At 31.9% G+C, this 15,118-nt stretch overlaps 1 protein-coding gene across 1 annotated transcript in view; it reads right to left on the bottom strand.

The window, feature by feature from the left end:
- LOC113373383 (perlucin-like) overlaps positions 1 to 15,118 on the bottom strand; it is an 18,512-nt gene that overhangs the window by 1,574 nt on the left and 1,820 nt on the right. The gene's annotated exons all lie outside the window — the stretch shown is intronic.

Below are 15,118 nucleotides of genomic sequence, written 5' to 3'. Positions count from 1 at the left end.
ATATTCGCTAAAAAACCATTCGCTCCTTTTCACATATTAAAAAATGCGTTTTTCTCGAAAACTATTGAAGTGCGATCGAAATTTTTTAATGGCATTTTCCTTATGTCATAAGGTATCAACGTTGTGAAAATCATCAAAATCGGAAACAAAAAATTTTTCATCCAAAATCGGAAAAAAAAACGTGATGCTAGCATCATGCTATAATTTCAGTTTTTTCTAATTTATTCGGCAACCGTTGCGAATATTAAAATGCAGTTTTTTTCATGTTATTCTAGCCCACAAGACAATTCGCCTGACGTCTAATTGAAGCTTCTACGTGCCCGGGAAGTGTGTGAAAAATTAAAAAAACTAACAAATTTTTCGGCCATTTTTTGGGCATTTTTTACTCGTGAAATCTTTAAGCGCCTATAACTTTTGAACGAATCATCATAGGACATTGATGTTCCCAGATGAAATATTCTAAATCAAAAGATCTTTGACCCAGTATAACAATTTTTAAAATACCTCTTGCCGTTCGCGAGATATACTCCAAAAACAGTTTCAAATTTTCATGTTTGAAACAGTTAAATGCCCATATCTCGGAAAATATTTAAAATAGGGTCATGATGTGTATGAATGAAATATGCGCATTTAAAATATGTATCTACAGGTGCAAAAATTTTTATGATAGCTCTAACCGTTCCCGAGATATTCGCTAAAAACCATTCGCTCCTTTTCACATATTAAAAATGCGTTTTTCTCGAAAACTATTTGAAGTGCGATCGAAATTTTTTAATGGCATTTTCCTTATGTCATAAGGTATCAACGTTGTGAAAATCATCAAAATCGGAAACAAAAATTTTCATCCAAAATCGGAAAAAAAAACGTGATGCTAGCATCATGCTATAATTTCAGTTTTTTCTAATTTATTCGGCAACCGTTGCGAATATTAAAATGCAGTTTTTTTCATGTTATTCTAGCCCACAAGACAATTCGCCTGACGTCTAATTGAAGCTTCTACGTGCCCGGGAAGTGTGTGAAAAATTAAAAAAACTAACAAATTTTTCGGCCATTTTTTGGGCATTTTTTACTCGTGAAATCTTTAAGCGCCTATAACTTTTGAACGAATCATCATAGGACATTGATGTTCCCAGATGAAATATTCTAAATCAAAAGATCTTTGACCCAGTATAACAATTTTTAAAATACCTCTTGCCGTTCGCGAGATATACTCCAAAAACAGTTTCAAATTTTCATGTTTGAAACAGTTAAATGCCCATATCTCGGAAAATATTTAAAATAGGGTCATGATGTGTATGAATGAAATATGCGCATTTAAAATATGTATCTACAGGTGCAAAAATTTTTATGATAGCTCTAACCGTTCCCGAGATATTCGCTAAAAACCATTCGCTCCTTTTCACATATTAAAAATGCGTTTTTCTCGAAAACTATTTGAAGTGCGATCGAAATTTTTTAATGGCATTTTCCTTATGTCATAAGGTATCAACGTTGTGAAAATCATCAAAATCGGAAACAAAAAATTTTCATCCAAAATCGGAAAAAAAAACGTGATGCTAGCATCATGCTATAATTTCAGTTTTTTCTAATTTATTCGGCAACCGTTGCGAATATTAAAATGCAGTTTTTTTCATGTTATTCTAGCCCACAAGACAATTCGCCTGACGTCTAATTGAAGCTTCTACGTGCCCGGGAAGTGTGTGAAAAATTAAAAAAACTAACAAATTTTTCGGCCATTTTTTGGGCATTTTTTACTCGTGAAATCTTTAAGCGCCTATAACTTTTGAACGAATCATCATAGGACATTGATGTTCCCAGATGAAATATTCTAAATCAAAAGATCTTTGACCCAGTATAACAATTTTTAAAATACCTCTTGCCGTTCGCGAGATATACTCCAAAAACAGTTTCAAATTTTCATGTTTGAAACAGTTAAATGCCCATATCTCGGAAAATATTTAAAATAGGGTCATGATGTGTATGAATGAAATATGCGCATTTAAAATATGTATCTACAGGTGCAAAAATTTTTATGATAGCTCTAACCGTTCCCGAGATATTCGCTAAAAACCATTCGCTCCTTTTCACATATTAAAAATGCGTTTTTCTCGAAAACTATTTGAAGTGCGATCGAAATTTTTTAATGGCATTTTCCTTATGTCATAAGGTATCAACGTTGTGAAAATCATCAAAATCGGAAACAAAAAATTTTCATCCAAAATCGGAAAAAAAACGTGATGCTAGCATCATGCTATAATTTCAGTTTTTTCTAATTTATTCGGCAACCGTTGCGAATATTAAAATGCAGTTTTTTTCATGTTATTCTAGCCCACAAGACAATTCGCCTGACGTCTAATTGAAGCTTCTACGTGCCCGGGAAGTGTGTGAAAAATTAAAAAAACTAACAAATTTTTCGGCCATTTTTTGGGCATTTTTTACTCGTGAAATCTTTAAGCGCCTATAACTTTTGAACGAATCATCATAGGACATTGATGTTCCCAGATGAAATATTCTAAATCAAAAGATCTTTGACCCAGTATAACAATTTTTAAAATACCTCTTGCCGTTCGCGAGATATACTCCAAAAACAGTTTCAAATTTTCATGTTTGAAACAGTTAAATGCCCATATCTCGGAAAATATTTAAAATAGGGTCATGATGTGTATGAATGAAATATGCGCATTTAAAATATGTATCTACAGGTGCAAAAATTTTTATGATAGCTCTAACCGTTCCCGAGATATTCGCTAAAAACCATTCGCTCCTTTTCACATATTAAAAATGCGTTTTTCTCGAAAACTATTTGAAGTGCGATCGAAATTTTTTAATGGCATTTTCCTTATGTCATAAGGTATCAACGTTGTGAAAATCATCAAAATCGGAAACAAAAAATTTTCATCCAAAATCGGAAAAAAAAACGTGATGCTAGCATCATGCTATAATTTCAGTTTTTTCTAATTTATTCGGCAACCGTTGCGAATATTAAAATGCAGTTTTTTTCATGTTATTCTAGCCCACAAGACAATTCGCCTGACGTCTAATTGAAGCTTCTACGTGCCCGGGAAGTGTGTGAAAAATTAAAAAAACTAACAAATTTTTCGGCCATTTTTTGGGCATTTTTTACTCGTGAAATCTTTAAGCGCCTATAACTTTTGAACGAATCATCATAGGACATTGATGTTCCCAGATGAAATATTCTAAATCAAAAGATCTTTGACCCAGTATAACAATTTTTAAAATACCTCTTGCCGTTCGCGAGATATACTCCAAAAACAGTTTCAAATTTTCATGTTTGAAACAGTTAAATGCCCATATCTCGGAAAATATTTAAAATAGGGTCATGATGTGTATGAATGAAATATGCGCATTTAAAATATGTATCTACAGGTGCAAAAATTTTTATGATAGCTCTAACCGTTCCCGAGATATTCGCTAAAAACCATTCGCTCCTTTTCACATATTAAAAATGCGTTTTTCTCGAAAACTATTTGAAGTGCGATCGAAATTTTTTAATGGCATTTTCCTTATGTCATAAGGTATCAACGTTGTGAAAATCATCAAAATCGGAAACAAAAAATTTTCATCCAAAATCGGAAAAAAAAACGTGATGCTAGCATCATGCTATAATTTCAGTTTTTTCTAATTTATTCGGCAACCGTTGCGAATATTAAAATGCAGTTTTTTTCATGTTATTCTAGCCCACAAGACAATTCGCCTGACGTCTAATTGAAGCTTCTACGTGCCCGGGAAGTGTGTGAAAAATTAAAAAAACTAACAAATTTTTCGGCCATTTTTTGGGCATTTTTTACTCGTGAAATCTTTAAGCGCCTATAACTTTTGAACGAATCATCATAGGACATTGATGTTCCCAGATGAAATATTCTAAATCAAAAGATCTTTGACCCAGTATAACAATTTTTAAAATACCTCTTGCCGTTCGCGAGATATACTCCAAAAACAGTTTCAAATTTTCATGTTTGAAACAGTTAAATGCCCATATCTCGGAAAATATTTAAAATAGGGTCATGATGTGTATGAATGAAATATGCGCATTTAAAATATGTATCTACAGGTGCAAAAATTTTTATGATAGCTCTAACCGTTCCCGAGATATTCGCTAAAAACCATTCGCTCCTTTTCACATATTAAAAATGCGTTTTTCTCGAAAACTATTTGAAGTGCGATCGAAATTTTTTAATGGCATTTTCCTTATGTCATAAGGTATCAACGTTGTGAAAATCATCAAAATCGGAAACAAAAAATTTTCATCCAAAATCGGAAAAAAAAACGTGATGCTAGCATCATGCTATAATTTCAGTTTTTTCTAATTTATTCGGCAACCGTTGCGAATATTAAAATGCAGTTTTTTTCATGTTATTCTAGCCCACAAGACAATTCGCCTGACGTCTAATTGAAGCTTCTACGTGCCCGGGAAGTGTGTGAAAAATTAAAAAAACTAACAAATTTTTCGGCCATTTTTTGGGCATTTTTTACTCGTGAAATCTTTAAGCGCCTATAACTTTTGAACGAATCATCATAGGACATTGATGTTCCCAGATGAAATATTCTAAATCAAAAGATCTTTGACCCAGTATAACAATTTTTAAAATACCTCTTGCCGTTCGCGAGATATACTCCAAAAACAGTTTCAAATTTTCATGTTTGAAACAGTTAAATGCCCATATCTCGGAAAATATTTAAAATAGGGTCATGATGTGTATGAATGAAATATGCGCATTTAAAATATGTATCTACAGGTGCAAAAATTTTTATGATAGCTCTAACCGTTCCCGAGATATTCGCTAAAAACCATTCGCTCCTTTTCACATATTAAAAATGCGTTTTTCTCGAAAACTATTTGAAGTGCGATCGAAATTTTTTAATGGCATTTTCCTTATGTCATAAGGTATCAACGTTGTGAAAATCATCAAAATCGGAAACAAAAAATTTTCATCCAAAATCGGAAAAAAAAACGTGATGCTAGCATCATGCTATAATTTCAGTTTTTTCTAATTTATTCGGCAACCGTTGCGAATATTAAAATGCAGTTTTTTTCATGTTATTCTAGCCCACAAGACAATTCGCCTGACGTCTAATTGAAGCTTCTACGTGCCCGGGAAGTGTGTGAAAAATTAAAAAAACTAACAAATTTTTCGGCCATTTTTTGGGCATTTTTTACTCGTGAAATCTTTAAGCGCCTATAACTTTTGAACGAATCATCATAGGACATTGATGTTCCCAGATGAAATATTCTAAATCAAAAGATCTTTGACCCAGTATAACAATTTTTAAAATACCTCTTGCCGTTCGCGAGATATACTCCAAAAACAGTTTCAAATTTTCATGTTTGAAACAGTTAAATGCCCATATCTCGGAAAATATTTAAAATAGGGTCATGATGTGTATGAATGAAATATGCGCATTTAAAATATGTATCTACAGGTGCAAAAATTTTTATGATAGCTCTAACCGTTCCCGAGATATTCGCTAAAAACCATTCGCTCCTTTTCACATATTAAAAATGCGTTTTTCTCGAAAACTATTTGAAGTGCGATCGAAATTTTTTAATGGCATTTTCCTTATGTCATAAGGTATCAACGTTGTGAAAATCATCAAAATCGGAAACAAAAAATTTTCATCCAAAATCGGAAAAAAAAACGTGATGCTAGCATCATGCTATAATTTCAGTTTTTTCTAATTTATTCGGCAACCGTTGCGAATATTAAAATGCAGTTTTTTTCATGTTATTCTAGCCCACAAGACAATTCGCCTGACGTCTAATTGAAGCTTCTACGTGCCCGGGAAGTGTGTGAAAAATTAAAAAAACTAACAAATTTTTCGGCCATTTTTTGGGCATTTTTTACTCGTGAAATCTTTAAGCGCCTATAACTTTTGAACGAATCATCATAGGACATTGATGTTCCCAGATGAAATATTCTAAATCAAAAGATCTTTGACCCAGTATAACAATTTTTAAAATACCTCTTGCCGTTCGCGAGATATACTCCAAAAACAGTTTCAAATTTTCATGTTTGAAACAGTTAAATGCCCATATCTCGGAAAATATTTAAAATAGGGTCATGATGTGTATGAATGAAATATGCGCATTTAAAATATGTATCTACAGGTGCAAAAATTTTTATGATAGCTCTAACCGTTCCCGAGATATTCGCTAAAAACCATTCGCTCCTTTTCACATATTAAAAATGCGTTTTTCTCGAAAACTATTTGAAGTGCGATCGAAATTTTTTAATGGCATTTTCCTTATGTCATAAGGTATCAACGTTGTGAAAATCATCAAAATCGGAAACAAAAAATTTTCATCCAAAATCGGAAAAAAAAACGTGATGCTAGCATCATGCTATAATTTCAGTTTTTTCTAATTTATTCGGCAACCGTTGCGAATATTAAAATGCAGTTTTTTTCATGTTATTCTAGCCCACAAGACAATTCGCCTGACGTCTAATTGAAGCTTCTACGTGCCCGGGAAGTGTGTGAAAAATTAAAAAAACTAACAAATTTTTCGGCCATTTTTTGGGCATTTTTTACTCGTGAAATCTTTAAGCGCCTATAACTTTTGAACGAATCATCATAGGACATTGATGTTCCCAGATGAAATATTCTAAATCAAAAGATCTTTGACCCAGTATAACAATTTTTAAAATACCTCTTGCCGTTCGCGAGATATACTCCAAAAACAGTTTCAAATTTTCATGTTTGAAACAGTTAAATGCCCATATCTCGGAAAATATTTAAAATAGGGTCATGATGTGTATGAATGAAATATGCGCATTTAAAATATGTATCTACAGGTGCAAAAATTTTTATGATAGCTCTAACCGTTCCCGAGATATTCGCTAAAAACCATTCGCTCCTTTTCACATATTAAAAATGCGTTTTTCTCGAAAACTATTTGAAGTGCGATCGAAATTTTTTAATGGCATTTTCCTTATGTCATAAGGTATCAACGTTGTGAAAATCATCAAAATCGGAAACAAAAAATTTTCATCCAAAATCGGAAAAAAAAACGTGATGCTAGCATCATGCTATAATTTCAGTTTTTTCTAATTTATTCGGCAACCGTTGCGAATATTAAAATGCAGTTTTTTTCATGTTATTCTAGCCCACAAGACAATTCGCCTGACGTCTAATTGAAGCTTCTACGTGCCCGGGAAGTGTGTGAAAAATTAAAAAAACTAACAAATTTTTCGGCCATTTTTTGGGCATTTTTTACTCGTGAAATCTTTAAGCGCCTATAACTTTTGAACGAATCATCATAGGACATTGATGTTCCCAGATGAAATATTCTAAATCAAAAGATCTTTGACCCAGTATAACAATTTTTAAAATACCTCTTGCCGTTCGCGAGATATACTCCAAAAACAGTTTCAAATTTTCATGTTTGAAACAGTTAAATGCCCATATCTCGGAAAATATTTAAAATAGGGTCATGATGTGTATGAATGAAATATGCGCATTTAAAATATGTATCTACAGGTGCAAAAATTTTTATGATAGCTCTAACCGTTCCCGAGATATTCGCTAAAAACCATTCGCTCCTTTTCACATATTAAAAATGCGTTTTTCTCGAAAACTATTTGAAGTGCGATCGAAATTTTTTAATGGCATTTTCCTTATGTCATAAGGTATCAACGTTGTGAAAATCATCAAAATCGGAAACAAAAAATTTTCATCCAAAATCGGAAAAAAAAACGTGATGCTAGCATCATGCTATAATTTCAGTTTTTTCTAATTTATTCGGCAACCGTTGCGAATATTAAAATGCAGTTTTTTTCATGTTATTCTAGCCCACAAGACAATTCGCCTGACGTCTAATTGAAGCTTCTACGTGCCCGGGAAGTGTGTGAAAAATTAAAAAAACTAACAAATTTTTCGGCCATTTTTTGGGCATTTTTTACTCGTGAAATCTTTAAGCGCCTATAACTTTTGAACGAATCATCATAGGACATTGATGTTCCCAGATGAAATATTCTAAATCAAAAGATCTTTGACCCAGTATAACAATTTTTAAAATACCTCTTGCCGTTCGCGAGATATACTCCAAAAACAGTTTCAAATTTTCATGTTTGAAACAGTTAAATGCCCATATCTCGGAAAATATTTAAAATAGGGTCATGATGTGTATGAATGAAATATGCGCATTTAAAATATGTATCTACAGGTGCAAAAATTTTTATGATAGCTCTAACCGTTCCCGAGATATTCGCTAAAAACCATTCGCTCCTTTTCACATATTAAAAATGCGTTTTTCTCGAAAACTATTTGAAGTGCGATCGAAATTTTTTAATGGCATTTTCCTTATGTCATAAGGTATCAACGTTGTGAAAATCATCAAAATCGGAAACAAAAAATTTTCATCCAAAATCGGAAAAAAAAACGTGATGCTAGCATCATGCTATAATTTCAGTTTTTTCTAATTTATTCGGCAACCGTTGCGAATATTAAAATGCAGTTTTTTTCATGTTATTCTAGCCCACAAGACAATTCGCCTGACGTCTAATTGAAGCTTCTACGTGCCCGGGAAGTGTGTGAAAAATTAAAAAAACTAACAAATTTTTCGGCCATTTTTTGGGCATTTTTTACTCGTGAAATCTTTAAGCGCCTATAACTTTTGAACGAATCATCATAGGACATTGATGTTCCCAGATGAAATATTCTAAATCAAAAGATCTTTGACCCAGTATAACAATTTTTAAAATACCTCTTGCCGTTCGCGAGATATACTCCAAAAACAGTTTCAAATTTTCATGTTTGAAACAGTTAAATGCCCATATCTCGGAAAATATTTAAAATAGGGTCATGATGTGTATGAATGAAATATGCGCATTTAAAATATGTATCTACAGGTGCAAAAATTTTTATGATAGCTCTAACCGTTCCCGAGATATTCGCTAAAAACCATTCTGGTACATTTATACATACGCATTTGGGACTTCGAAAATATTATTTAGATGTTTTCGAGTATCAGGAGCACACGCGCACTCTTGATATAATGACTGTGCGAGCGTTTCTCGTTTGTATACCTAAGTATATATTAGAACGTCATTCTCATTTATTCCTTGCGGATGTCCAGTTTACTTTCATCTTACAAATATATGTTATAGAGAACTATTATTAAAGTAGCAATAAGTATATCAGATCCTAAATTGAAGTAAGTTAGTAATAAGTTTAGAACCAAATTTCACGTTGATATAACAGTTATTAATTAAATCAAAGAAAAGTTCAAAATTTTGTTTGATATGTGCATTTCGCTGAAAGTGAATTAAGCCAAAATCGTAACTGAATATTTCACACCATTTGTCAGAAATCAACTTATATGCTAAAATAATATATAATTAGAATTATAATATCAAAATAAATAAAAAAAATCAGCTTTATGTGTCTTTATGTTTTTGTAATTTGCACGTTTCCCACAAAAGAATAGACTTTTATTTATTCCAGATAGAGTTGTATGTATTTTTTTCAATCTTGCACTGGTAGTGTTAAAGCATTGTTCTTTGGCAAGTGGGTTTGGATAAACTTCGAGACGGCTTTTGTTTGTCTGTATTAACCAATTCGGTACATACTTTGGGGCATTCCAAATAGTTTTTCAGTAATTTATTTGTTAAATCTTATCAATGCTATTTACAATTGATACCTTTTGAACAGACATATAAAATCTGTGATTGCATTGCATTATTCCAAATTTTAATGATTTTTTATAATTGGGCCACTTTTCGTAGGGCTATAAGAATAATTAAGAATATTTTACGGTATTTGTATAGCGGGCCATTAACTCTATCGTCAAACAAAATTTTTAGTGAAAATGCAAAAAAAAAACTAGTGGAGTAAAACTTCCCGTACCGTAACGAAATGTTCGATTAATACTGAATGTTTTCAAATAGATTATTATTAATATTGTAACATTGTCTAATATTTATAAAAATTATATACACTGAATTGCAAAGTTGAAATTATTTGTTTAAAGTACATTAGAATTTTAGTCAGAATTGAAAATAAAATGTTTCTATTTATTCAAAATGTGTCTTTTATTATTAAGGCGCCTAGTTTGTGGTATCAAAATGACGGAAATATATAGAACTAGTGAGGTGCATGGCATCGTGCCTTAAGGAAAATTGCTGGATCTTCCCGTACCGTAATTAAAAATTTTGGTTTGCAACGCAAAAATGTGTACACATCATTAAAATCTCTATAAAATATCTGATAATTTGATTCAACAAACATTGTTTACCGCCAAATGACATTTTTTTAACTTATTTTTATTGATAGTCCACGAGATATTCTAGCAATTAAATTAAAATTATAATCTAATTATTTCTATTAAAAGTATAATTTGCACTGATTGTTAGTGGAAAAATTTGACAAAATGCGGTTATAGATCTTCAACAAAAATATATTTTCACAAATTTATTCATATGCATATTTCTGTCTGCTTTCATACACCTCCCTCGACTTGGAAAAGAAATATATATGTACGAGTCGGTCGCGTTCTTCAATTCTCGACGTACATATTCGATTACGTTTTTGATAGCTTATTTATTTATTTCATAAATGTTATATTCGTATTTTACTGCGAGGCGGTTAACATATAAATTCAATTCTCTTGCTTTGCGGGCTTTCGCTGTCAGTGGAATAGTAAAGTTCGAAAATCAATAATTCAGTTTTGTTCCGCTTGCTCTGAAATTGACAGTTTTATTGCACTAAAACAGCTACGCCGATCGCAATATAAAGGACGTAGCAAACGCCATTTATATTGCACATTTTTTTACATGTCTGTCATGGAAATGATCGAGAATTTTATATCCAGCGACGCTTCGATAGAACATTATTTTAGTTATTCATAATAAAATTTTTTATGAATCACAACATGAACAAGAAGCGACGTCCATTTAAGGACACTATTGAAATTGAAAATAGAACAAACTAGGGGTGTATGGTATCGTGGCTTAGCGCAAATTGCTGGAGCTTTCCGTATCAAAAACTCAATTATTAAAAAATACTATACAACTCTTAGATCTCTCAGAAATTATGGAATTTTTGAAAATAATTGACTTTTTGGAAAAAATAGATATTTTTTATATTTTGTTTTTTTGTCTTTTTTATATTTTGATTTTTGTTGAAAATTTTGAAATTTTCTTTTAAGCCATCGCGCGGCATAGCTGATTTCGAATATCAAAGCGCGTAAGCGCCGCGTAGTCGTCTATCTAACGTATAACACGAAGGAAATTGATGGAATAAATAATTGTGCATAAGTTAAATAATTATTTTTGGTCACCCACCTAGCACGTTTTGTAGTTCATTATTGATATGTAATTTAATTTAAATTGCAGTTGTTTTCTGTTAATTTCTTAACAAATTTAAAATTCTTGCAATGTTTGTTTGAATTTCAACAAAAATCATTTGAAACAAAACGTTTTAAAGAACAATTTATTAAAATTTTCGAAGACAATTTCTGCAGTTTCGGGGTTGCAAGAAAAAAGTTTAAAAATGACATTTGGTCATTGCAAATCATTATTATTAATTTAGCCAATAAACATTGGTACGGAACCCATATAAATGTACATAAAATTTGTACTTATTGTTATAATCTTTATAAAATAGCTGAATACAATGTGCATATGTCTTATATTCATTTTTGCAGTCAAATGGCATTATTTTTTACTTTTTTTATTGGATCTCCGAAGACGCTGGACCTACCCTTGCAAAAATTTAAACAGTAGTTCACTTCGTCAATACAAGTAAAATGTTTTTTAAATTATTTAAATCGGACGCTCCGTTCTCTCAAAAACTGAATTATCGTTTTTGACACTTTTGCCCCATATCTCCGAAACGGCTAGACCTGCCATTGCAAAAAAAACTAATCATCGTCTCTTTATCAGTAGAAAAAATGTTTTTTTAATTATTAAAATGGGTTGATACGTGTTCGCAAAATCGTCGACGAAAATTTGTATCCGCACACACACACACATACATCCATTTTTTCTATGGTATGCCAAAATGTTCAGAAATCTCTGAAACGTAAATATATATAAAATTTTTCATTTTCGATTTTTTTGCGATTACCATAACTTACCCTACGGGAAGTTAAATATTGTCAGCCAATGATTAATGGTTGAATTATAAAGATTCATCATTATTTTAGTAATGGATTCTAATCAGAATCTATGTCGAAGAATTGGATTTTTTACCTAATTTGCTGAATATTAATTCTTATTGATTAAGTTAGCCATGTGCAAGTAACGGAAAGTTCAAGCAACTTGTCTCAAGGCAAAATAATAAGAATAAAATTGATTTATTCACCAACTATATCCTATTATCATCTACGACAAAAGACGAGAACCAAATGATTTGTAAACAGATGCCACCTGAGTGTATCAAATAGGATTTGCTCGAAAATTCAATCGAATCCAATCGAGTAACATTAATATATCCCACTATTGTTTATCCAATGTATCAATTATTACAAAAGCGAATACACGTCGATGTGAGCAAATAAAGCGCGTTCGGCGCCATGAAATTGCTTTTGTTGTATAATAATTGAACGGGCGTAATTTTGTATTCAAATAACATTCGGCAATGGAGTTGATTTATCATCATAAATGCAATAGTTTGAACAAACATTCGGATCACACATGTTTGATCTAGTTGTACATCTGATTGTGTCGATATAATAGACCGAGGGCTGAGAAATGATAATAGAAACATAAAATGATATTATTAAAAAGCTCAAAAATAATCAGAAAATCTATTGTAACTTACCTAATATCGCATAATGTTGAGTGCCTTTGTAATATATAAAGAAAGGCAGAATGTTGACTTTTCCGACAGTTCTTTGTCATGATAATAGCAGCTGTCTCCAAGATTTATAAGTCCTATTCAGAATATATTTCTTTTGATAAAAACATTCCAACTTTGACCTAGGGTTTATTTGCTGCAAGAACTTACTTTCAGATTCACCTCTCCTTGATCATTAGGAACTTTTTGTACTCGTAGAAAGATTTCTTTTTACTTCTTGCTTCTTATTGATAATTTGAGATTCTAAAAAGTACAAAATTAAAATATTTGATTTGATTTTATTTTAAATTTTTTTAAAAATTTTTATCATTTTTGAGCAGATTTTTAACTTCCCGTAGGGTGTTATAGTAATCAGTCGAAAATCAAAATGAAAATTTTTGCATTTCTCGACGTTTTGAAGATTTCTGAACATTTTGACCTAAAAACCATTCGCTATTTTTTGGATATTTCAAATGCGTTTATCTCGAAAATTATTTAAAGTGCGATGGAAATATTCTAAATTTCTGATAGCATTTTTCTAAAGTCTTAAGATTACTACTATACTAATATGAGTATCAAAATTTTTCTGACAAAAATCGTGAAAATAGTCATAGGACTTTAATTAAAATATTCCAAATCAAAAGATTTTAACCCTGTACAATATTTGTTATGATACAATCTTCGTAAAGTATAATAACAATGTGTGCCAAGTTTCATTAAATTCGCATGATCCCCTTTTGAAAAGATATCATGGTGCATCTAGGCCAAAAGTGCTCTCAACCTAAAACTAGGCTAGTTTCAGGTCAGAGTGCAATCGCGCCTATTTCGGAAACTAGCGTACGCACCAATTTAAACATTTGGCCACAATGTTAGTAAAGTATAATAACAAAGAGTGCCAAGTTTCATCAAATTTATATAATCCCCTTTTGAGAATAAATACGGAGGAGTTAGGCCAAAAGTGCTCTCAAAGTCTCAACCTGAAACTAGGCTAGTTTTAGGTCAGAGTGCAATCTCGCATATCTCGGAAACTAGTGTATAAACCATTTTAAAATTTTTGTCACAATATTAGCAAAGCATAATAACTATGTGTGCCAAGATTCATTAAATTCGCATAATCCTCTTTTGAGAAGAACCACGAAGCATGTAGGGCATAGGCCCTAGACCAAAAGTGCTCTCAACCTAAAACTAGGCTAGTTTTAGGTCAGAGTACAATCTCGCATATCTCGAAAACTACAGTATGAACCAATTTAAAATTTTTGTCACAATCTTGACAAATTAAAAATATTAAAATGCAATTTTTCACGTTATTCTAACCCACATGCCAATTCATCTGGTATTTAATTGAAGCATTTAACATTAAATTGCAAAAGCGTCACTAACATGTGGACTAGTTGAACATCCAATGTTCTAACCACTAAGCCACGGGAAAATCAAAAACAATTATGAAACCAAAAATAACTGCATATAAATGTCCAGCTCATTTCCTTATTCGCATGCTACAGTATTGCCTGCGGTTACTACAATATATCCCATGTATCATTGAGACGATTGTGCCTTTGCCTTCTCCTAGTGATAAATCACGTACTTGTGTGTTATATGTGAAAACTCGTTCCCAGAGCAGAAAAATGTTCGGTCTCGGGCGTGGTTAGATTTTTGTGCATTATGAAACGCATTAGCTTGCGAGGCGAGATCGCCCTCGAGACGAGCCGAAAACTGCACGTGAAAACCATTTTATATTAATGCTTTTATTATGTAGGCATATGGCCCTGTGTTAATCTAGATATGGTCTGTGGACTGCGAAAAATCGCGGATATAAATGATTTAATCAGAGAGGCAAAATACATACACATAGCATATATACGCGCATCAATATTGTACCAAGAACCATCAATATTTGTATCATTTGTACCAAGAAAAATCTGCATTTTAATTACCAAAAATCAATAGAATTACAGCTAATAACATTTGAGATATTTTTATTACCACGTATCACACAGAATTTTTTTCTACCGAGTTTCCATCCCCATTTGAGCTTTTAATAACATAAGCTCGCCCGATGTTTTGCCCAAGAAAAAGCTTTCGTTCGCCTTGAAGCATTTTGCCGTCTACGCGAATGGAATTAATGAAATGACAAGAAAAACTGACACAATACGTTTTCGTTTATTAAGTTTTGTTGCCGATTTGCATAATACGGTTATCTTCAGCCAGCAGACGTCTGAGATACTACACATCAATATAAAAGCGAGATTAAATGCGGGTATTAGCTGTAAATTTCTATAGACCGATTATTTTATTTCTAATAATTTTATTTCTACTAATAAAT

The sequence above is a fragment of the Ctenocephalides felis genome, unplaced genomic scaffold (genome assembly GCF_003426905.1).
Source record: "Ctenocephalides felis isolate EL2017-DRISC unplaced genomic scaffold, ASM342690v1 CF-g0.4_SCAFFOLD_01604, whole genome shotgun sequence".
Classification (NCBI taxonomy): Eukaryota; Metazoa; Arthropoda; class Insecta; order Siphonaptera; family Pulicidae; genus Ctenocephalides; species Ctenocephalides felis.
Note: the sequence above shows the minus strand (reverse complement) of the source record. Positions and strands in the feature narration are given on the sequence as shown.